Source organism: Myotis yumanensis, unplaced genomic scaffold, assembly GCF_028538775.1.
Source record: "Myotis yumanensis isolate MYYU_CA2020_CCGP unplaced genomic scaffold, mMyoYum1.0.hap1 SCAF_3, whole genome shotgun sequence".
NCBI lineage: Eukaryota > Metazoa > Chordata > Mammalia > Chiroptera > Vespertilionidae > Myotis > Myotis yumanensis.
Genome location: NW_027223754.1, coordinates 154,255,942 through 154,280,065, shown reverse-complemented (window position 1 = coordinate 154,280,065; position 24,124 = coordinate 154,255,942). Strand labels below are relative to the sequence as shown.

Here is a 24,124-nt window from a genome sequence, read left to right as displayed (position 1 = left end):
TAACAATATTAAAAATTAAAGCAGAAACAGGAAAAGACTAAGCAAGACAAAGAAAGAAAAAGAAATGTAACCTATTGCCATTAGAGATGTGTGATGGAATCTTCCAATCTCTGTGTAATTAACCTATTATGCTCCTGTTCTATTCACTACTGGTGCCAGATGTGTAAGGCTAAGAAAATTCAAAAAGAATTTTAGTGATATAAAAAAGTTTCCAAATACTCACATATGCAAATTAAGTGATTGAGTAACTTCAAAGCAAGAAAAGGCCATCTCTCCTCTCTCACTGCCATTCTACCAGTACTTCCTGGCCACTCTGGTTTTGTTGAAGATTAGCTCGGTAAGAACAAAATGTATATTACATTTCAAATGCAACAAAAGGGGTGGTTGAATTAAGATGATTTGATGTTATAATTTGTAAGTGTTTATTTAATCTTTGCTTTTCTGTAAATACCTTTCAATCATTTAAGTATCATTTAAAACAGATTTTGTAAAGTATAATCAGATGTGCTGTCAGATGGGGAGACAAATTAAAAGTGCAATTCACACTGTTACAGTAGCAACGCTCACAGCAAAATGTAATCCAGTCTCTACAGTGTACGTGATTAAAGACTTGCAGGGAGACGAGCATTTAAATTATTAATCAATGCTGTTCCCTTTGATGAAAAAAACCTGTGTGCTACATAAATAGGGGAAAGGTCTTTTCCTTTTTCTTTTAACTTTTGCAAACTGGCTGCCTGGTAAAAAGCTTCAATTGTCACCAGGTCATCTAAGTAATGACGAGGCATATACTACCAATTGATAGTATATGCTTAAGACAAAGTTATGGGCAAACATCTGGACGGCCAATCATCTCAAGAGGACTTAGTAGTTATTACAAATGCAAACCCCCAGGCCCAAGCCAGATGAACCAACAGTTTCTGACGCAGGGGCAGGGGCAATTCTAGGCATTCGTTGTCTTACATTGAAACATCAAGAGGGAATCAAGAGGCAAATTTTTAAAAACCACTTTCACTCTCCATTGCCTTGGAAGAATCTAATCTAATAAAAGAGAAACATGCAAATTGACCATACCTTCACTATACCCCAAGCCATGCCCACCATTCAATCAGAGCGACTATATGCAAATTAACCCAACCAAGATGGCAGCCAGCAGCCATGGAGCTGGAGCAAGCAGGAGGCTTGGTTGCCCTGCCTGCCCCGGCCGGCTGTGGCCTCCACTAAAGGCAACAAAGTTTCATTATAGAAGATAAATAAATTCCAGATACCTGCTTCCAGGCAGCCTCCACTGGGAGCTTGGGTGGCTGGGGGCCATGGCCAGCCTGTAAACAGCCATAAGCCCCTCACCCAGGCTGGCCAGGCACCCTAGGGGGGATCCCCACCCTGAAGGGGCTGTTGCCAGCCTGCAAACAGCCATCAGCCACTCACCCAGATTGGCCAGGCACCCCAGCGGGACCCCCACCCTGATCTGGAACACCTTTCAGGGCAAACCAGCCGGCCCCTACCCATGCACCAGGCCTCTATCCTATATAATAAAAGGGTAATATGCAAATTGACCCTAACAGCAGAATGACTGGGAATGACTGGTCACTTTGACACACACTGACCACCAGGGGGCAGACGCTCAATGCAGGAGCTGCCCCCTGGTGGTCAGTGCGCTCCCACAGGGGGAGCTCTGCTCAGCCACAAGCCAGGCTGATGGCTGCCAGTACAGCGGCGCTAAGGATGTCCGACTGCAGCTTAGGTCTGCTTCCCTCTGGCAAGTGGACATCCCCCAAGGGCTGCCGGACTGCAGAGGGATGTCTGACTGCCAGCTTAGGCCCAATCCTCCGGGGAGTGGGCCTAAGCCAGCAGGTGGTCACCCCCGAGGGGTTCCAGACTGCGAGAGGGCACAGGCCAGGCTGAGGGACCCCCCTGAGTGCACAAATTTTTGTGCACTGGGCCTCTAATCTCTTATAAATGAAAAAGTTAAAGATGATATGTCTTCTCAACTTCTTCATTGAGCCACTATTGGACTCACAAGTTACCCAATTGAAAGGCTTTTACCCAACAACCTGAGTTGCGACTGTTAATTAAGCCAGGAGGCCATTAGACTGTGGTGGCTCTAAGGCCATGGTGGGGTAGGTAAGCAAACTCAAATCTAAGCCTGTAAATACCTCAAGGTTATAAAATCAAAACCTAAGGACAATCACAAATAGCCAGCTAGAATTAAGCTGTAGCCAATCAAATAGTTTCCTTTCTTAGTTTCCACACCTTCACTCCAAGTCTTTTCCCTGGCTTCTTGGTAGATGGCTCCTAGCCACTTCCAGTTTGGCACTTCCAGGTGGGAATCGATTTTTGATCAATTGAACTTGAATCTTTTAATATGTTTCAGTTACCTTTTAACATACATAACTCTGAAAATAAGAAATTATAAAAACAAATTTAAAGTGGGCCATCCTAGCAAATATAAGGAATCACACAGAAATTATCTGAATCAGATTTTACTTTGAACTGGGTGAGGAAGAGCAGAGTTTGTCACCCCAAGATATGCCTTTTGGGGGATACTGATTAGTTTAAGCCAGTTATATTTTTAGGGGTTCAGGACAAGTCTCACCAGAATGTGCCACCGTGGTGTGCAGATTATTTCAAGCAGAAGACAATTAAAGCCCAACAAATTCAAGAGCTTTTCATCTCCTCCTTACCTGCCTAAAGGAATTTAGATAAAAACTCCTGCTCTTAGAGCAGTGGTTCTCAACCTTGGCTGCACATTAGAATCACCTGGGAATCTTTTTAAAACCCTGATTTCTGGGTCTCATCCTCCGGAAATTCTGTTTCTTTGTTACTAATGTTGTGGCCCCATCCCATAACAAAGAAACAGAATTTCTGGAGGATGAGGCCCAGAAATCAGGATTTTAAAAAGATTCCCAGGTGATTCTAATGTGCAGCCAAGGTTGAGAACCACTGTCCTAGAGGGAGCTGTCACCTTAGCATAACATGAACTAAGTGCAGCAGACAGGGAGGAACCTAGAAAGTCTGTCACATTCCTTTCTGCATTCCATTATTTCTGGATGGCCCAGCAAGAATTTGCTTACCAAATGTTTGCTCTTTCTCATTCACCTGTGAATTGCCTGCTTGCCCTTGGAAGTCCCAGATCCCTGTCTAGAATGCCATATAAACCTTGACTGTCCTTGAGTCTCAAATTCCTATGGAACCCCTGAATGGACATATGTAATTAAATTTGGTTAGTTTCTCCTGTTAATCTGTCTCGTGTTAATTTGATTATTAGACCAGCCAGAAGAACTAAAAGGGAAAAGAAGTATATTTTCCTTTTTCCTCACACTGGTCACAATGTGTATTATAATCCAACTAGAGGCCCAGTGCACGAATTTGTACATGGTGGGGTTCCTCGGCCTGGCCTGCAATCAGGGCCGATCGGGGACAGCCGCCAGGGGGTGGGACTTTGGGAGGTTGGCTGGCCATAGGAGGTTAGCTGTGGGAGTGCACTGACCACCAGGGGGCAGCTCCTGTGTTAAGCGTCTGCCCCCTGGTGATCAGTGTGCGTCATAGTTACCAGTCGACTGTCGTAACAGTCACTTAGACTTTCATATAGATTACAAAATAAATGAGATAATTTAGAAATCACTCTTTCTATGCCCAAAACATTTTGCACTTTTTCATATGAATCTGCATTATAAACTTCATACACTTTAATCGCAAATAAGAGACTCAAGTAAAATTTTCTGCCAAAGCCTTATTAAATGGTTGATGTGATCAGCAATTCAATTCTCCTCTTTGCAACAATTTTGGATAAATAAAATATTTGGTCTCCAAGTTTTAAAATGGTTCCAAGTTGCCAATACCAAATAAGTATTTGTAATTCTAATTATGTCTTTCCTTGAAAGATGGTCTATGCTTTTCACTTCCACGCTACACATTTTATGAAGAGTTATCACAAATTATGAAACAAAGATGCCTTATTGTTTGACTTTCCTGCTCAGTGTTGTTCACCAAGTGAGCCCTGAATTGGGTGGCTTCCATGTCTGAGCCCAGATAATGGATGTGCTGCTGTCAGCAAGGCCTCTCTGACGGAAACCTCTTCTTTTGTGAAACTCATTCGGTAACCCTATACCTGGCCTCCAAAATGAATAAAATCGCATTTGTATGTCTTACAGTTGGTAGACCAGTGCAGTAAAATTGTCATTCTTTTTAAAAGCCTCGTTTTCCCTCGGTGGCATTCACTCCATTCTACAGGTCTTTGTCCTTCCCTAGAATATGCAGCCATTCTTCCACTTTGTTTCTCTCACCATAAAATAAATCAACGCAAAATAGCCACTTTTGTGAACAGCTGTCTTTCTTTCAGCCAGGCTCTTAAAATGCAAACACAGCAGTGTCCTCATTCTTCTGGTCTGTTCTCAGACACCCTTTGATTGGGGCAAGAGGAGGGAGGATGGTAAGAGGAAAGGAAGGAAATCATAACACAGATTTCAGTAGATTAAGGATTTGCTTTCTTTTATAGCAGCGGTTCCCAACCTATGGGTCGCAACCCCTTTGGGGGTCAAACGACCCTTTCACAGGGGTCACCTAAGACCATCCGGAAAACACATATATAATTACATATTGTTTTTGTGATTAATCACTATGCTTAATTATGTTCAATTTGTAACAACGAAATTGGGGATCACCACAACATGAGGAACTGTATTAAAGGGTCACAGCATTAGGAAGGTTGAGAACCACTGTTTTAGACTAAGAATTCTTTTGATAAGACTCACGAAAAAACATTCCTACAAGGTTGACCATGATGAAGGTGCTCAGAGGCCGTGAAGGGGAGCAGAATTTAGTCCCAAAATATGTCTCTCTGGCATAAGGATTATGTTAGGCTGGTAAATTTTAAGAAAGAGCAGACATAGGAAGAGCTGAACAGAGTGGAAGTGACATTTATAAGGGAAATCTCCATTTGTAAGAGTGTCTCTTTCTCTGTACTAAGGAATAGAAGGGGAAGTAAATTTCTAGAAATATCAATGGAGAAGGTATGGATAAATCTGCATAACAACCACACACACTTGATTAAAGTGCTCTGCCTGGTAACCGCTCATAACTGGAGCCCCCCCCCCCCCCCTCCCCGCCGTTTCCCCCAACATTAGCTAGAGATAGTATTTAAAGTGGTTGCTTGGGCCATTTCAGAAAGTTACTCCATTTTCCTGGATATCTGCCATGTATATTGGAGGTATACTAGTACATGTTATTAAACATCTACTTTTTTTTCCTTTGAGTCTATCTTTTATTACAGGGGGTGTCTCAGCCAACAACCTAAAAAAGTAGAGGAAAAATTATTCTTCCTCTCCCACAGCAGAATTACACAGATTTTGCTGAACAATAAATATTTATTGAGCTGTGTGACTTTGGGAAAGTTTCTTAGCTTCTCTGTGCCACATTTTCCCATGTGAAAAGGAGTATAATAATATTTTTCCTCTACAGAAAGTTCTTGGATTAAAAAGAATAATGTATATAAAATACTTCACCTACCTGAGTAACTGTCCAATTAAATTAACCCTTATTTTGAAAGCAGAATTGAATGAAGATCTCCAAAAGACCTAGCATCCTCTCCAAATGTCTTCCAAAATGAATTTGGTGAATCCAGTATCCTTGTCTCCATTTTTCATATCCATCACACTCCCCATTCTAAGATATACACACATTAATGTAGTATTTTGTGAAGAATATGCTAATTGGGGAACTTAATAATTTCTAAAATGAAAATGTATTTTGAAGTTGAAAAGAAAGGAGAAAGGTGACTTTATGAGAAATATGGAGGAATGGCATACGCCTATGTCCGACAGAAGTACTGGGGTTGGGGGTGAGAGGGAGGAACAGCCCACAGGTATCCAAACACAGGTACAGATCAGGCCTGAATGTCCTCACGGTGCTTGGTGTCTCTCAAAGTTAAAGATGCCTAGGATTCATTTGGGGAGCACTTAAGTCTACAAGGATAAAAGGCAGATTGGGGGGCCACAACCTAGACCTAAATTAGAACCTCTGGGGTGAGGGGGTGGTGGAGCCCAGAAATTGACATTTGCCAAAAGCCCCCTCCTATGCTCAAAGTCCCCAGTGACTCATGCCAGTAGTCCATGTCCCATACTTCAAGAAACTAAACTTTAAGAATTGATGTCCCAGGTGAGGCTTGCTAAATTTGGCCTATTCTTGCCTACATTTGCGTTGCTTTTCAAACTAGGCACACAGGGAGGTGATCAATATTTCCTCACTGATCACTTGCAACTACAGCCTAATCAGAAAAGCCAAGAGCCTCATTTCCCCAGTAACCAGGAAAGTGTGTGGAATTCATTTTCATGGGAGAATACACTTTGCTTCTTCAGTGCTAAACTATAATAGGTTATAATGTGAAACTAAATGACATTTGCCATTTTCCTACAAATAACTTGATGTTCTTCTCTTTCGGTATCAAATGAGTTATCATTAAAATGAATTTTGGTCAAACAAACTCCCCCCAAATACCAAACTTACTTTGTAATTGTGCATTGTTTAATTACCCTGCCACTGCATAGTACTTACCACATAATTAGATAAATAGTAATTATCATTTGAGGAACCAATAACTAAGCAGAATTCGTGCATGGTAATGGTAATCACTGCCTTATTGGATAAACAAGGAAAGGGGAGCTTCAATAAAGGCTTCTATAATTAAGCCATTGAAGAACATCTCGAAAGTCATGGGTTTTAGATTTTATCACCTGAATTTTAAAAAAAAGAACAAAGTCAAATAGAGAAAATGTAGTGAAATGGTGATTCAGCTACTGTATCATTTCAGAACTTAAAGCTGGAAGCATAGGTTCACCCTTTCTGTTTTAAAAATGCTAAAATCCAAGTGAATCTATATAGTGAGGGCATAGGAAGAATGGGAAAGGAGTGAGGTAATATATGTTCCAGCAGCTCACTGAAGTACTGCCCATAAAATGTGCTAAATTGGATCAAGTGTCTTCAGAGTTGGAAAAGGGAGCACAATTCATGCAGAGAAAGTTAGGGGGGAAAGAGAGAAAATGAGAGAAAAGAAAAGCCAATCTCAAAGAGAAAAGCACTGTTTGACAAAGAGCACAGCAGTGCCCCCACCTGGGCAGTGCCATCACTGCAGTAAAGGCACCTAGAAGGAGACCAGTTAAAGATGCTGTCATGGGAACTAGACTGGAAGAGAAGTCTCACAAAGAAAGCATCATAGAAATAAAAAAAAGAAAAACTAACAGCTTTCTCTGTTCACTCCCCACCCCATGTCCCATAGGCAAGTACTTCTTACCAACACTGTGTTCTCTAAAGGAATACTTCAAATGCCACGCTGACTAGAAGCATGATTGCTAAAGCTTATTTAGGAAACAATTTGTTAGTTTCTTTTATGCGTGTAATCTTTTAGTGCATTTCATGCTCATGAATTGTGAATTGCTTTCAGAGACTCTTTCCTCCATAGAAATATGTCCTTGGAATCACAGGAGAATACAGTCTAGGACAGTGGTCGGCAAACTGCGGCTCGCAGTCCGCATGCAGCTCTTTGGCCCCTTGAGTGTGGCTCTTCAACAAAATAATGACTTCTGCGCGTGGACCACGAAGTTTCAATTGCACTGTACATGCTCAACTGCACATGGTATTTTGTGGAAGAGCCACACTCAAGGGGCCAAAGAGCCGCATGTGGCTTGCAAGCTGCAGTTTGCCAACCACTGGTCTAGGAGAGTTAGAAAGACTCAGATTTCCAAATAATAGACCATGACTTTCCTTTGTCTTTTGAATCTTAGGAGCAAGGAAGTGAGTTAATCATATCCCTGGGTTCACAGCACACTATCATCACTGTAAAACCTCTCTTGTTTTAGCTTCATCTCCAATTTATTTCTTTTTATAACATTTCTAAATGTTATGTATTGATTAATTTGAGAGAGGAAGAGACACAGAGAGAAACAGAGAGAGACAATGTTCTAACCAACTGAGCCACCCAGACAGAGCCCCAATGTCTTTCTAATCCCTTGTCCCATTGTTCCACATTCCTAAACTGCTTGCAATAAGTCCTTAAATATGCCCATATCTTTATAAAAATAGTAGGTTTGTATGAATGTGTTTAATTTACAAATGTAATGTTAGACTATGCATTTCATTTTTTATTTCCTTTTTTCTTAATTTCTTAATATCTATTCAGGTTCTTAAAATCTATTCATGTTGCTCCATTTATATCTAGCTTGTTGCCTTGAAGTGCCCTTGTTAAGTATACATATTGCACATTTTACTTCCTCAGTTCCCTATAGTCATCTTTGTTGCCTCTAACTTTCAAGTACCACTCCCAACACCACCAAAATAGACAGATGAGAAAGATAATCCTCAAATATCTTCCTTTACCTTTATCAGAATTTTCTCTAGGGTATACGTAGGCCTGGGTGAGTCTTCATGGAGAGTACGCAAATATAACCTCACTAAGCACTAACAGACTGCTTTTCAGAATGACTATTCCCATCAGCAACTGGGTGAGAAAAGGGGGTATATTGTTTTGCTTCTGTTCCGGGTACTTTTCATATATTTAAACATTCTTTACCCTGTGGGTCAACACTCTTCAAATTCAATTTTTTAAAAAGGAGGAGGAAGAAGAAAGGCTTATTTCAGAAAGCACAAGGTCAACAGCTGGAATGCAGTAATTTGGGTGGAGTAGGAGATAAAATATACTACAGTTTACAAAGGCTCAGCCATGTAATAGACGATTGGGAAGCTAAAAAGACACAATGTTAGAATATGGTTCATTTTCTACTGAACACCTCATTTTCCTTCACAATAAGCTACATCTGTCATAAATCCGCTCTGCCATTTATACCCTGTGTGACCCAAAATGACACCCTCAGGGCAGAAAGCAAACAAAAGTTTCCATTCAGATATCCACTGACTCTCCGCTGGGAAACTTTCCAATATTATCCCCGAGTAATAAAAACTGGGGAGGGTGAAATTCTGGGTCCTAGGTCCCAGGATTATCAATCAGCCCTCTAGAAACCAGTCTGAAGCCCCTGCATTTTAACAACCAGCAAAGTCAGTGCAATATCCTGTTCAGAGGCCGAAAACAAGCTTAAAAGCCAAACGGATAACGCTAATAGCCCCAAGTCCTAATACAAACACCTCTATGATCTCAGGCGTATTCATTTTGTGTGTGTATGTTTATTATTATTACTGTTCTGTGAGCACACCAAGCATCCCAGGGTCTCTTGCTGCTTTCTCTGCCTGAGCTCTCTATCCCCAGATATTCACAAGGCTCATCCCTGGCTTTGCTCAAGTGCCCATTTAGCCGGGAGGGCTTCCGTACCACTCTTAGTAGCACTGTGCTTCACACACTCCGCTGTATTATCCATCAAAGCGCTTAATCACATAGATCTTCCCACTAGAGAGTGAACACCATCAAAGCAAGGATTGTGTTCGTTTCTTTCACTGTGCCATCGCCAGCAAATAGAACAATGCCTGGTCCAAGGAAGGCACTTAAGTGTGTGTGGATCAAGTCTGTTTTGATGATGATAGATGCTGAAGGTCCCATAATGAAAAGAGCACCCAGTCCCTGCCCTCATAGAGCACACACCCTTGTGTGGGAAACAGACTAGCAGGCTGTGAGAATTGCACAGCCCAGGTCTTCTGACTCAGGTGGTTCTTTCCACTGCCATGCTCAACAAGGTATAAAAAGATGCGCTTCAATTATTTAGTGGCAGCTAAAGGAAGGCATTAGCAAGCATGAGAAAAGAAAGCTTTAAAAGCCGAGGTAGTTGCCTTTTTCCATCATGTATTTCTAAAGCCTTCCTGTGGTTTTTTAGAGACCCATTCAGACTTGAGGCCACAAAAGAGGAAGTAGCCATGAGGACTCTTCGGGGGACTTTAGTATTCTGAAAGCATTTTCAGTTGTTGTTGTTTTTTTTCAGTCTTCCATACCATTTTATTTTCTCCCTTCAACCATAATAATATGTACACTTTTTTTTTCTTAACCAGAGTGTCTGTAAACAAAGGCTTGTCCAACTCACTTACAGGCAAAGCAAATGCTGCTTCTGCAAATGGCGCCCCCATGGGCCCTCTGGCATCCAACCCAAGTCGCCCCTAGGCCAGCTTCATCTTCACTAGATTGTGCAGCCGCTTCATTGAATCTCATTCCAGACTTTAACTTTTCCAAGGCTTCCATGATTTTTCCATGTTTTTCACACAGAATGTGTTTGATCTTTACTGCATTGCCACCATCTTTGGGACCCCAAGACTCCTTGTCAGAACTGTCACTCCCGGAGGCTGCTCCTCCATCCCCTCCTTCTCCAAAATCGCTTTTTCCTTTGGGTGGCATCTTCAGAACTTGACATTGAACTCTCCACTGTATCAGTTTCTGTTCCTTCAGTTGTGTATTTTATACATGGAATATTATTTAGGTTTTAAATATATTATCATAGTAGATTAATCGTTGTGCATAAATTTACACATATACATAATTTCATGTAGAGTTTAACAATGGGTACGGAACTGACAATTTGGAAATGTTTCAGTGGTTACCTACTTGTCCTCATTAAGTCATGATGCTTGTTTTCTAACAGAATGAATGGAATATCTACCAAGTCTCATTAGAATTGCGATAGTGTTTAGCAAGTTAGAACATAAAGCTTCAGTCCATATGCATTGGAGTGGAAATGAATATTCTATTTTGTATTTTAAAGCCAGACTTTCCTTGACTTAACTTGGGGAAAGTGAAAAGAACACTGTCCTAGAATTTAATTGAGAGAGAGGGAGAGGATGAAAGTTGCTTTGAATGTGAAGTTGGGTTGATCATGCAATTTACTCTCTAGAAGCCACCTTTCTTGCCTGTTGACTGACAATGCTGTCTGACACAAGAGAAACCCAGTCTAACAGACTAGTTCCTTCATTGAGAGCTCTAGATCCATGCCTCAGGATTGGGGAGAATATCAGGCTTATTTTGACATGTATAATATGGCCTAAATATGAGTGAATAAAGGAACACAGGAATATTTTGCAAATAATCCTCATTAGAAGTTTATTTTGCTTTGTGTACACTTTAGCTCCTGAAAACCAAAAGGACAAAGTGTTAGGCAGCAGTCTTCTCATCCAGAGCCCTTGAGGAGAAAAAATAATATTGGTATTAATAACAATAATAAGTTAATGGCTTTCCCTGATTACCACCAAATAACACACACAAAGTGGCTCTATGACACACCATCTGTTGTATCATGTTCAGTGTATTTCCTGAGTGAAGGAGTGACAGGACCCAAGTCAAATGATCAAAGGTCTACAAAAAGGCCCATCACTTACTGGTCATGAGATCTGGAAAAAATCACTTAATCTCTTCAGTGGTAAAACTCGCCCTATCTTCTTAACAGGGGTAATTGCATCAAATAAAAGGTGTTATTATATAGTGTGGAAGAATGTGTGTGTGTGTATGTGTGTGTGTGTGTGTGTGTGTGTGTGTTTGAGCACGCGTACTCAAACATGTTTGTGCATGTGTGGTTAGTTGGTCAATAGTGATGTGATCACAAATGTAATTGGATATTCAGTACACGGTATTCATTCAAACAGAAATCAAATACTCCTTACAAAAACAGAGCTCTGGTGACACAGCGCTCTACAAATGCATTGGTAATTTTCACCTTCCTCCTTCTCACAGTTGTTTCTCTCAGACTAATAGGAGCAGGGTATGTAAAAGAGAGATTTTAAAATATTTTTTAAATGCCAAGAAATACATTTATAAATGTATAAGAGTCAAAAGCATACCAACTAAAATTATTCAAATTTTGAATAATTACATAACAATATGACATTATATAAATTGGTCTTAACAGAAGCAAAACCAGGGAGAAGACAAGATCTTCAAGGTCAGAGGCTGACATTCTTCAGCACTAAAGCCATCATCTGCTACAAAGTGATCGTCTTGGTCAAGAAAATGAACTCCAGAAGATCTCCATCATGGGGAATTATTTCAAACAGAATATACAAATTATTTCCTTTCAGAAACTCATCTTATGTAGCTGAATTTCCTCTACCAAATATAAACTAAGTCATTAAAATCATAATTTTGCTATCATTTTTAAGCATCCAATTTCATAAATGAGGACAGAAAATACAAGTTTTTTTCTTTTCAAAATTCAAAGGAAATAAGCTTGCAGTATGGTTTTCAGAATCTTAGTGCAGCCAGCTCCACAACTCGTAAATCATAATGTGCTTCCTTGCAGTGTCCTCCTTTCATGCCGCTGAATTAAAAAAAGCAATAAGGGGTGAGCAAATGTACCACTGGTTTCTGTTAACGTGTGTGCTGTATCTACAGATGGCTGCCTGCATCTCAAGCCAGACATTCATCAAGGTCCAGGACAAAGGAATAAATGGTTCTGGTCATGTCATCACTGAGCAAATGTGCAAATGTACTTCTCTCTGGGCCTGGTCCCATTATTGCACAGCCTGAGTATCATGCACAATTTGTGGTTTGCCTTGTTCAAAATGCAGATTGCCTAGGTTAGAAACTGACAAGAAATATTATCCCCTGCGAGCCACTAACCTGCAGAGTCCGAGAAAGTCTGTAGCTTCCTAAATAGCAGGTGACCTGTTGAAAGCTGTGCTTCTGAGATTACAATAATATCTAAACCCAACATATGCTAATCTCAACGCACTTAAACTATTCCTCCCCCTAAAGTAAATGACCAAAATATGTAAATAAAATAATGTAACATCTTCTGAAGGGTCTCTTTGGCGGAAGGAAGTGGATAAACACTGAAGTGTTGCCCCACAACAGAGTGCGCTCAGAAAGCTCAGGAGGAAAGTCTGCTCTTGTAAATTGCCCACCTTAAATTGAGACTCCCAACAAATGTTTGCAGAGGCAAATTAAAATCATCTGCAATACTTTCAACAATAAAGATAAATTAAAAAAAATAAAAATAATAAAATCAATGAAATTCCCTAAGGCTTAAATCACATAAAATAAGTCAAAAATTATAAATCATCACAGCAATGAAACCTTTCTTTCAATTAGTATTTTTCCCATAGTGATGAATTGGTGCTTCTGATGGATACACTGAGTTAGGGCCAGGTTGTAGGGTTGCTCTGGTAAAAGTGCCCAAACTTTGGGGGGCTTATTTGTGGGTGCCACTATGGACCAATCCTGTGCCCCGGACTGAACTAAGCACCCTCCATCAACAGGTTTCAAAGGAAGGCTCTCTTTCTCCTGAAGGAGCTGTTTGGAGAAAATTATTTTGTTGTTGGTTTCTTTTTCATTACTATCTATGCCCTCCTCATTCCCCAACTGGATTTGAAGCATTTCAGGCAGCAGATAGTGAAATAGACTAAATGAATTCTAAAGTGCTCTATGACTTAGAGTCTAGAGAATTTTTATAATATTAAAATACACAAAACAACTAAGTTAAAAATTAAAATGGATCAGAAAGCATTTAGGGAGGAATGAAATCAAAAGAAATATGTGAATCCATATGGAAAAACAAAGTCTCCTGGTAATAAACTCTGGGAGGAGTTTTTCACACAGGGTACGTAATGACTTTAATTCATTCATTAGTTCAACAATGTTTATTGAAAATATCTGCTATGTACACTGCAATTTTGCTTAAGAAATATTCTTTAAGTAACATTTTCTTAACTTGACCTCTAACCAAAGCCAAGGACATAACATTTAATTATATTCATCAAAATACATTCTACCAGAACATTAAGATTTTAGCCAAAATATGCTGTATTCTGGTGATGTAACTTGGCCCCAGCAACAGCGTTTAGAGACTACTCCGTACGTACTGAAGAGTTAATATGTCTCTTGAGCTGAAATGTTTCTCAAAATACTACTGCAAACATGCTTCAGCAGGAGCAGTCTATGTAAGCCCGGGCTCTTTGCTAAGTCCCGCAGGAAGTAGAAGGCTACCTTTTTAGTTGATGTAGACATTCTACTTTGACACTTGGAAATAGAGCTTTCATCCTTGTTTCAAAGGAAACGATCTCACCTTGGTATAAGGTAGGTGCAGAGGTGTCTGGATAGGACCAGATTTTTTTCCTCAGAAATTAGGATATTTTCAGCTGCTCAAATGATTCATACATAGCACATGATATAGATGTATTTAATCAGAAAAAAAATTAAGGTGGATGTTTGTTAATAGCATTCTATATTGCGTGCTCTTTAATATGACAAATTTTAAGTAGCACCCATCTCGATGCTCCCCACGAAGATGTGTTAGTTGTAAGAAGGTCCTCATGTCTCTGTGTTCATCAGTTTTGTGCAACAGCATAGAATTCATTCGAAAATCAGATTGTATGTACCCTCTCATCGAGATGTGGGGAAATGCCTGGCAATCCGTAGAGGACAAAGGCACTAAAAACATGTACCCATACAAAAATGAACTGTTATCCCTCCTTCCCCCAAAAAAGGCTCATGCCTAAAACATATGGAAAAGCACCGGTCCCCCCATTAACTTTCCCCCACAGAGCAAAACTTTAACCATTGTACATAACATTGGCTTTGAAAATGCCCATAACCTTCCAACAGTTGCTTGGCTATGGAAATCACTCCTGGCTAATCAAGAGTATAAAAATATGTGCTCCCTGCTCTCTAACTCAGCACCACGCTCAGCGCCACCACTGAAATGCCTTCCTCATCCAGAAGTGATGTTATACACCACCTTCTCAGAGAGGAGGACCAGAGCCAACTCACAGCTTGTGTTAGAAGAGAGATGTGAGAAGCTACACTTCTTTTCCCGCCCCCAGAACAGACATAGTTCAAGAGTGGCATCTGGCAGATCTAATCATTTGAAGCAAATGTATAGAAGTGCTCCAAAATAGATTGCCAGAAAGCATATTGCCCTCATAGCCAATTAAAATAAATGGAGAGAAGGCTACACAAAGGAAAAATAGTAATTATCCAGTCTGGAGTGTGCCCAAGTCCGAACTACTAACATACCCGAAATGTGTAAATAATCACCCTCCATATTTTTATGATTTCAGTAATTGAGAATCGTCTTTTCTTCATTTCACCTCCCAAACAGCACTCCCTACAATTCAGTCTCTGTTAACAATCTGCTGAAAGATTAATTGAATATTGACCCCCCAAAAATGGTTGCTACCTGTGGTGTCACTACAACTCTCCAATAAAAAAGCAGGTCTAAATTGAGATACAGCAAGTTGAGAATTCCATCTCACCACTTTGATTATATTTTAACTGCTAGTACTTGGAAGCCAAAGTATTTTACTTAAAAACAAGGATTAAACCATTTCAAGGCAACTGCAGCGTAATGAAAAAAGGCCTGGATTGGCAATCAGGAGTCTCGGCTTTCAATTATTGTTCTGTTCTCAGAACTTTATGACTGTGACTGTGAACATTTGTTCATTCATTCTTTTATTCAACTATTTATTAAATATCTACGCTGAGCTAAGTGCTGTGCCAGTTCCCATCAGCCCATGAGTCTTTATTTGTTTAAAAGGATAAATAGATATTTATATCTATTCTAACACACAGGGTTGTTATGTGAAGTAAATGAAAGTGTTTATGTGGTAGTTCTTAGTTAACAATGAAGTACTATACAATTATGAAGTGACTATTATTAAGAAAGCATTATAATCCACTTCAAACTTCCCCTAACCAACACATAAAGGGGTGTATAGGAATATAAACAGAATTTGTGTGTACAATATATAAATTGTGCACAATGATATGTTATAATATATTTGAGTCATAACAAAGAAAATATAATTTGTAGACTAGAAATGGAGAGGCAGACTAGTTAGGAGAGGGAAATAGTGAATTTTTTAAACTCCTCATCCTCTATAATAAAGAGCTAATATGCAAATGATCATCACGCCCTTATGTCCTCCCGCCCTCAATCCCTCGCACCCTTGTGCCCTCACGCCGGGGCAGGGGGACCTGAAGCCAAGCTGGGGGACCTGAGGCCATGCCCCCTGCCCTGGCTCCAGGCCAGGGGACCTGAGGCTGTGCCTCTCACCCTGCGGGGCTTAACGGGGTGGGGCCAGCCAGGTCTGGGTCTCACACGATTTTGAAGTTTGTGAAGGTAGGCAGGGACTTGTCTCTGGGTCCCATGGTGCACCCCAGACTCTGACAGAAGGGAGATTTTCATATACATTTCACTAATTTTCTTTCATCTCTGACACTTCTATTATAGACAAAGGGCAAATAGCAATATTAAAATATTTCCTCTAATTAATTCCCTTTTAATGTGCATGAATTTCGTGCACTGGGCCACTAGTACAATAACTATAAACGGGGTCAAAAAATATTATAATTTAGAAGACAATACATGAAAAAAGATAATAGAACATGGTACTTCATGCTGTATTATGGAACCACACTGTCTAGGTTCAATTATTGGCTCTACCACTTACAGCTGTTGCCAAGGAAAAGTTGCTTAGGCTCTGGCCTCAGTTTCCTCATCTATAAAATGTGGTCAGCAATAATATACACTGTCTGGGACTCTTAGAAGTATTAACTGAACTAACATACTATGCAGTACATTGTAAATCTACCTGAGGTTGAGCTGTTTACAATGCAGAGATTTTATATTTATGGGTGGGAGTGTCAGAGATAATTTAATCTAATAATGACAAACATGGTAATTGACCACACCTCTGCTATGCTTCCTATTGGCTAATCAGCAGGATATGCAAATTAACCCAACCAAGATGGTGGCCAGCAGCCATGCAGCTGAAGAGAGCAGGAGGCTTGCTTGCTCCAGTGTTGGAGGAAGCCAACCTTCCTCCCTGCTGCAGCTGGGCTCTGAGCTCCACTCTAAGCAACAAAGTTGCAATTATAAAAGCTAAACAAACCCCAGATACCTGCTTTCAGCAGGCCCTGGCCTGGGAGCTGGAGCGGCAACAAAGTTTCCAATATAGAAAGTAAATAAACCCCAGAATTAAAAAAAAAAGAAAAAAAAGGAGAGGCTGGGAGCTTCAGTTGCCAGCCAGCCTGAAAACCGCCCTCAGCCCCTCACCCAGACTGGCCAGGCACCCCAGTGGGGACCCCCACCCTAAAGGGGGTGCAGGCAGCCTGAAAATAGCCATCAGCCCCTCATCCAGGCTGGACAGGCACCCCAGTGGGGACCCCCATCCTGAAGGGGGTGTGACCAGCTGCAAACAGCCATCAGCCCGTCATCCAGGTTGGCCAGGCATCCAAGCGGGACCACCACCCTGATCCGGGACACCCTTCAGGGCAAACCAGCTGGCCCCCACCCGTGCACCAGGCCTCTATCCTATATAGTAAAAGGGTAATATGCAAACTGACCCTAACAGCAGAAGGACTGGGAATGACTGGTCACTATGACACACACTGACCACCAGGGGGCAGACACTCAATGCAGGAGCTGCCCTCTGGTGGTCAGTGAGCTCCCACATGAAGGAGCTCTGCTCAGCCACAAGCCAGGCTGATGGCTGCCAGTTCAGCGGTGGTGGTGGGAGCCTCCCCTGCCTCCTCAGCAGCGCTAAGGATGTCTGATGCTGCTTAGGTTTGCTCCCCACTGGCAAGTGGACATCCCCCGAGGGCTGCTGGGCTGCCAGAGGGATGTCTGATTGCCACTTAGGCCCAATCCCCTGGGGAGCAGGCCTAAGCCAGCAAGTGGTCACCCCCGAGGGGTCCCAGACTGCAAGAGGGCACAGGTGGGGCTGAGGGCCCCCCCCCCCCCCCGAGTGCACAAATTTTGTTCACCGGGCCTCTAGTAATACTTATAAATCAATGCAGTAAATTTCACTATAGGCACACATATAGGTTTTTATGTCACTATTCAAACATCTACAAAGGCTTCATGCTGCCTTTGCAGTCTAAAGTCATTCATTGGCTTTTAAAGCCATATGTTATCAACCACTATTCAAATATTTGTCACAACTTCTAACATGAACTCTAAGTTCAAGTACATCAATTTTTCCCTCTATTGGCTCTTTTCCATTAGCATAATAAAAACTATATCTTCTCCTACTTGTTTTTTTTTAAAAAAGCTTTCTTGATCTTGCTTAATTCATTTCTTTGCTCTCCTTCACAGCAAAACTTCTTGAAAAAACTGTATTTACTGTCTAAATTTCCTGTTGTAGTCTCTCTTGAACCTATTCTAATTGAATTTTTTAAATTATCTAAGTGCAGATTTCTCTCCATAAAGCTAGGCAAACATCCAACTTCTGTTAGTTGGTTCCATTTGGGAGCCTAAAGAATCTAAAAGTTAATATGTCCTGCAGAACTCAATTATTCCTCCCATACCTGCTGCTACCTCCATCTCCTAATTTCTGTAAATGGAAACTCCATTGAGAAGGAATCTTGTTTGATTACCCTCTTTCTTTTACACTTCACATCCTCTCCATCAGTAAATTATGTCAACTCCTTGTCGGCAACATATCCACCCAACTGGATCTCAGAGCTGCACCATTACCTGACGCAAAAGCCCCCTTGCCTCTCACTTGGACTTCTTGCCAGATCCTCCATGCTTTTGCCCTTGTCTCCCTCTTGTTTGTTCCTACAGAGCAACTAGAGCGACCCTTTTACATAAGTCAAACAATGCACTGTTCCCTCCAAGTATCTAAATGGTTTCCCATTTCACTCAGTCAAATCCATTATCTTTACCACAGCCCTCTACAGTGCCTTAAGGCCCTACATGATCTGGCCACTCCTTCCTCTCTGATCTTATCCATCACTCCTCACCAACTCCTTTACCCTTCCTTTCCTGCTTCAGCTACACTGCTTTCTTTTCTTCCACCATACATTCATCCACAAGAATATAAACTCCATGAGAGTGTTTTATAAATTATTGCATCCTCTAAACCAAGAACAGTATTTAGCACAGTCACACATTCATTGAAAGAATAGACTGAATTAATAATGAATCTGTATTGTTCCATAGTAACTACTACAGCTTCACTGCCACGCCCAAAGCCTATACTATGTCAAACCTTCAGTAAAGACTCTGAAGACAGCATTAGTGTCCCTATTACGCAGATGACGAGACTGAGAAGGTTACATTTCATGTCCCAGGTCTCACAGCTGGAAAGTGGCAGCACTAAGGTTTTAACTGGAGTCTGTGCTCTTTCCCTGGGGCCTCTCTGCTCACTAAGTAGTCCACATCATTTCCATTCCTCCAACTTGTGTTGTTACCATGTCTGGAAAGTTTTCTTCCAACCTTACTTTTCAGATTTCTACTACAAATCAAGGTTCTCTTAGTAATTTCCTTTTCAACATCCCATACATTCATATGAATGATTCCAATGTGTATCATTGTCTCCATTCTTAGGAATAAAACACTTAAAGTTCACAAAGTACTGTAATGCTTTTAATTATATATGCTTTTCCATAATTTCTATGTTTGTGTCATTCTTATCTGCCCAAACAAATACAATTCAGGACTCTACTTTGAACCTATTTCATTAAAATGTCTTTCTCATATATTGGCCATTGAGAATGTACCTACATGATGGATTAACCTGAAGACACACATATAATGTAAAAGAGTACCAGGTGCCTGGATGTCAGAAGCTACACACTTCATGTTTCCATTCAAAAATTCCTATCATTGGACACAACAGCACAGAGAGTAGATACCCATTTGCTCACATGAAAATCTCATAGATCAAGATTTTCCTTTCCAGTGATGCTAAACCTGTTCCCCCTTTTGTAAACTGAGGACACTCCACAAATGGTCACTGTTAGGTACAGATACTGAAATAGATCTTAAAAATAACTCTCCAAGATGGACGCTAAAGTGTATGTGTTAACAGAATGTTTATTTGCCTGAGTGATTCTATTCTGTTCACCTCAAATCCACACTGAAGGCAGATAAAAAATTCATGTTCCTTAAACACCACTTCCCTTACATCACTCCCCTCCTATGAAAGCCTGCATATCTCTCTACTACCTACAGAATGAAGTCTAGACTTCTTAGTCTAACATGGAAAACTTCTCACAACTGAATCCTACTCTCTACAAACTGATGGCCCACAACTTTGTAACGAAGACTCTAGGCCAATAAATTTTCACATTTTTAGGTAATTCAACTAGGTATTATATGCACATAATACATTTATTCTGTGCTTTGTTAGCCACAATAGTCTATCTTCACTTCCTCAAATAATCCAAGTTCCTCCCTGAATCAGAGCCTGTAGAAACGCTGCTCTTCATAGACCACCCTTCTCCAATCTCCATGTGGACAGTTCTTGCATGTTCAGCATAATGTCAACCACTTAGAGACATTTTTCTCATGACCTCACAATTCAATCAAAGTGCCTTCCCACTATCAATTTTATCTATTTGTATACTATGTTTTTATTACAGCGTTTAGCTCAGTAATTATCTTATGTGTTTGTCTAGGTTTTTGTTATTGTTTAATTGTTTCTGTCTTCTCTATTAGAATGTAGTTTAAGACCAGGCATGACATTTTCAACATTGTGGCTCCTGTATTCCCAGCATAGTGCCTGATTCATCATGGGTGCTCAGGAAATGCATGTTTAAAGAATCAATGAATGTGTACTAGTACGTGCAAGATTTAAGAGTTCATTTGACTACATGTTATATGATTCCATTTATCTGAAATATCCAGAATCATCAATAAAGACAAAATGTAGGTGAGTGGTTGCCTAGGGCTTGAGGTAGATGAGAGGGAAGGATGATGACTGCTAAGAGTTCAGAATTTCTTTGGGGAGGTAAGAAAAACATTCTAAAATGGGCTGTGGTGATGGTTGCACAGCTCTTCAAATATACAAAAAATCATTCAATTGTACACTTTAAATAGGTGAATTGTATTGAATATGAAACATGTACCAATAATGCTGCTCCCTCCCACCTCCAAAAAAGAATGCATTTGATTAATCCATTGGTTGACTGATTTGCTTTCCTTTTTACATTTTGATAGATTATGTATACTAGCCTATATATTTTTTGATTTTAAAGTACTTAAGGGTACTATCAAAATTAAGTGACTATGGGGTAATGCTAATAAGGCAGGCAAATAGTAAAGAAGTATCTATTCAACATCTGCTATAAATCATGCAAGGTATTGGAGGTAACCAAAAAATGCTCAACCCTGCCCTTAAAGAGTCTGAAGAGCTAGTTTAGTCAGATTAAGATGGTTAAGAGGAAAATAGTGAAGATTATGTTATCAGAAACCTCTTGTGACCCATCTCCTGTGGAGAGCAGCTACAGTGTTTGGACAGGTTCAAGCCTCAGACTAATGAGAGGGCACAGTCCTGTCATTGCCACATGTAAGTCCCAGCTTGGAGGGCAGAGCCCTCCCAGCACAATTATAGCCAACAGCTATAGTTGTAAGCTTGAACCTATGGTCTGAACACATGGCCCCATGTGCCTGAGTGGTGTGGGCTTGATAGAGTTCAGGTGCATGTAATTGAGTAGGATTGAAACCCACGAGAATGTTGTAAACATCTTGACCACGCCCTTACTTTGCCTCGTGGAATCTGGCTATAAAATAAAGACACAGCTTGTAGTCTGTGGCACTGTCTCTCTCCATCAGAGAGGGCAGTGTCCCACCCAGCCTCAGCTTTATCCTCTTGTCTGTCTTTTCTAATCCTTCACCACCCCCTCTCAGGTTCACCCTTGACCATGCTGGCGCAGCACAATCTCCCATCCTCCTGCACCCCTTTTTCCTCCAGCTGGTGCTTTAACAACTAGCAGTGTACAGATGTAACCTAACAGCTCCTCACCATAGCTTCCAGCAGGTCTTCCCACTGCAGCCAAATGAACACTGCAGAACTGCTCAGCCATTCCAATGCACACACAAAACTGCAGTAGATGGGAGTTAACAACTAGTACAATCCTGGACCTCGTGGCATTGCCACTCTTCTGTGTCTCAGGTGCACAATTCTCAGGTGTATTGTATACCACTTCTCAAAGTTTTCCCAGTGGGATTAAGTTATAGTTGCCCACAGGTATTTTTCCATCTTTATCTTTCAAGTACTCCACTTCTTCATTCTGGGATCATTTCCCAAAATACATCACCTGGTGAAAGCTCTGCTTTGGGGTCTCAGTTTCAAGCAATTCGCAAAGTCTTTTTCTATATTCTCATCACCTAACCAAGAAGAACCAAATCTCTGCATCCAAAGCATAGATAATGTCAATCACGTAAGATAGCCATAAATGCAGCCTAGGTTGCCAAACTAATTCATTCAACAAGCCATTCATTCCTTCATCAAATGTTAATTGTGCACTATAAACCAGACTCTCTTCTAAATTCTGGAATACAGCAGCAGACATAGCAAAATCCACACTCTCCGGAGGTTATATTATAGTGGGGGAAAACAAATGATAAACAAGTAAATATATGATATGCCAGGTGATGATAAGTGGCATAATAAAAAATAAAACACAGTAAAGTGGTTAACAAATGATGTGGAGAGGTTGTAACCAGAAAAAAAAAGTGATATTTGAGTAGAGATCTGAATGAAGTGAGGAAGTCAGTCCTGAAACTCTCTGGAGAAAATTTTCCCAGGTTAATGGAACAGCAAGGGCCAAGACCTGAACTAGAAATGAACTTGTTAGGTTCGAGGGAGAGGGAGAAGGCAGTAGAGCTGGAATGGAAGAAGCATGGAGGGGAATGGCAGGAAATAGGCAGGATGGCTCTTGAAGTCCAAGGGACAGAAGGTAAATTTTATTCTGAAAGCAAAAGGAGGACATCAGAGCCCAGCCAGCGTGGCTCAGTGGTTGAGTGTTGACCTAGGAATCAGAAGATCACGATTCCATTAGCTCGGTTCCCCATCAGGGCACACACCCCGTTTTCTGGTTCGCGATCCCCAGTAGGGGACATACAGGAGGAAGCCAATCTATGATTCTCTCTCATCACTGATGTTTCTATTTCTCTCTCCGTCTCCCTTCCTCTCTCTGAAATCAATCAAAACATTTTTTAAATGGAAGATATTGCAAAGGTTTGGAAAGGGGGAGAACATGACTGAATTTACATTTCTAAAAGATCACCCTAGCTGTTGTGAGGTGAATTGGCTGTGGGAGTGCCAAGATGGATGGGGGAGGGGGTGAACACAAGTAATCTGTAACAGTTGTCCAAGAGGGATAACGGTACAGACAGATGGAGGGAGGGAGCAAACATTCAAATTAATGAGGCACCTAGAGGGAAAATGAACACGTTAGTTCTGTTCAAGCACTGTTTTTCTTTCAAATGAACATTTTGATGAAAAGCTATTCCTATTTAACCAAAAAAATTTAAATAGATTTTGAAATAAGAAAGTATAAAACTGTTCTGCAATATTACATGGTGTTTTATTGTTTTCAAAGAAAAGTAGAGTCTATGTTTAAGCTCTTGGCTTAAGGAGAGAACTTAGAACAGAACCCCCTCAATCACAATCTACAGGAAATCAAAGGTCAGATATAAGTCAGGAGGAAAAATACCCTAGGCTCACTGTTCTATATAGATTAAAAAATTAAAAGGGCCTGGCCGGTGTGACTCGGGTGGTTGGAGTGTGGTCCCATGCACTGGAAGGTCGTGGGTTCGATTGCTGGTCAGGGTACATACCTAGGTTGCAGGCTCAATCCCCTGTTGGGGCATGTACGGGAGGCAGCAGATCAATGTATGTCTCTCACATCAATGTTTCTCTCTCTCTCCCTTTTTCCCTAAGATTAAAAAAAATTAAAAGGAATTTAATAAATACATTTAATGAAGGGATTTGAGGGGTAAGCCAGCACAAGTAAAATGAGAGTGAAAATTTTTCTTAAAAGTATGATTGCCAAGTCCTGTCATTCAAGATACTGGCATGAGGGGAAATCTGATATTTCAACTGAAATTATAATATTACAAATGTGCAGATTTTTGAATAAATGTAAATAGCATATTTTAAAATATTTTCAGAAAAAGTATTTTAAAAACATCCTTCGCTTGTTCATTTATTTCACCTCCTCCTTTTACACCTTAAAAGAGACCGTGCTTGCATGAAGATTGAACCCAGATGTCAAAAGGCAAACAATATATGTATGCCACAGGTACATAAATTTTTCTCTTTAACAAAAACTTCATATATTAATGGCCAACACATACGTAGTACCTACTATATGCTAAACACTATTCTAAGTGCTTCACAGACATAAAAGCATTTCATCTTCACAACTCCATTAGGCATGTACTGTTATTAGTCCCATTTTATAGATGGAGAAACAGAG

The 24,124-nt window shown here is 40.6% G+C and overlaps 1 protein-coding gene and 1 pseudogene across 7 annotated transcripts in view; both read right to left on the bottom strand.

Moving 5' to 3' along the window:
- The window catches only part of TAFA2 (TAFA chemokine like family member 2), a 466,038-nt gene that overhangs the window by 248,067 nt on the left and 193,847 nt on the right, over positions 1-24,124 (bottom strand). The window lies entirely within an intron of this gene.
- Positions 9,929-10,342, bottom strand: LOC139005407 (peptidyl-prolyl cis-trans isomerase NIMA-interacting 4-like; annotated as a pseudogene).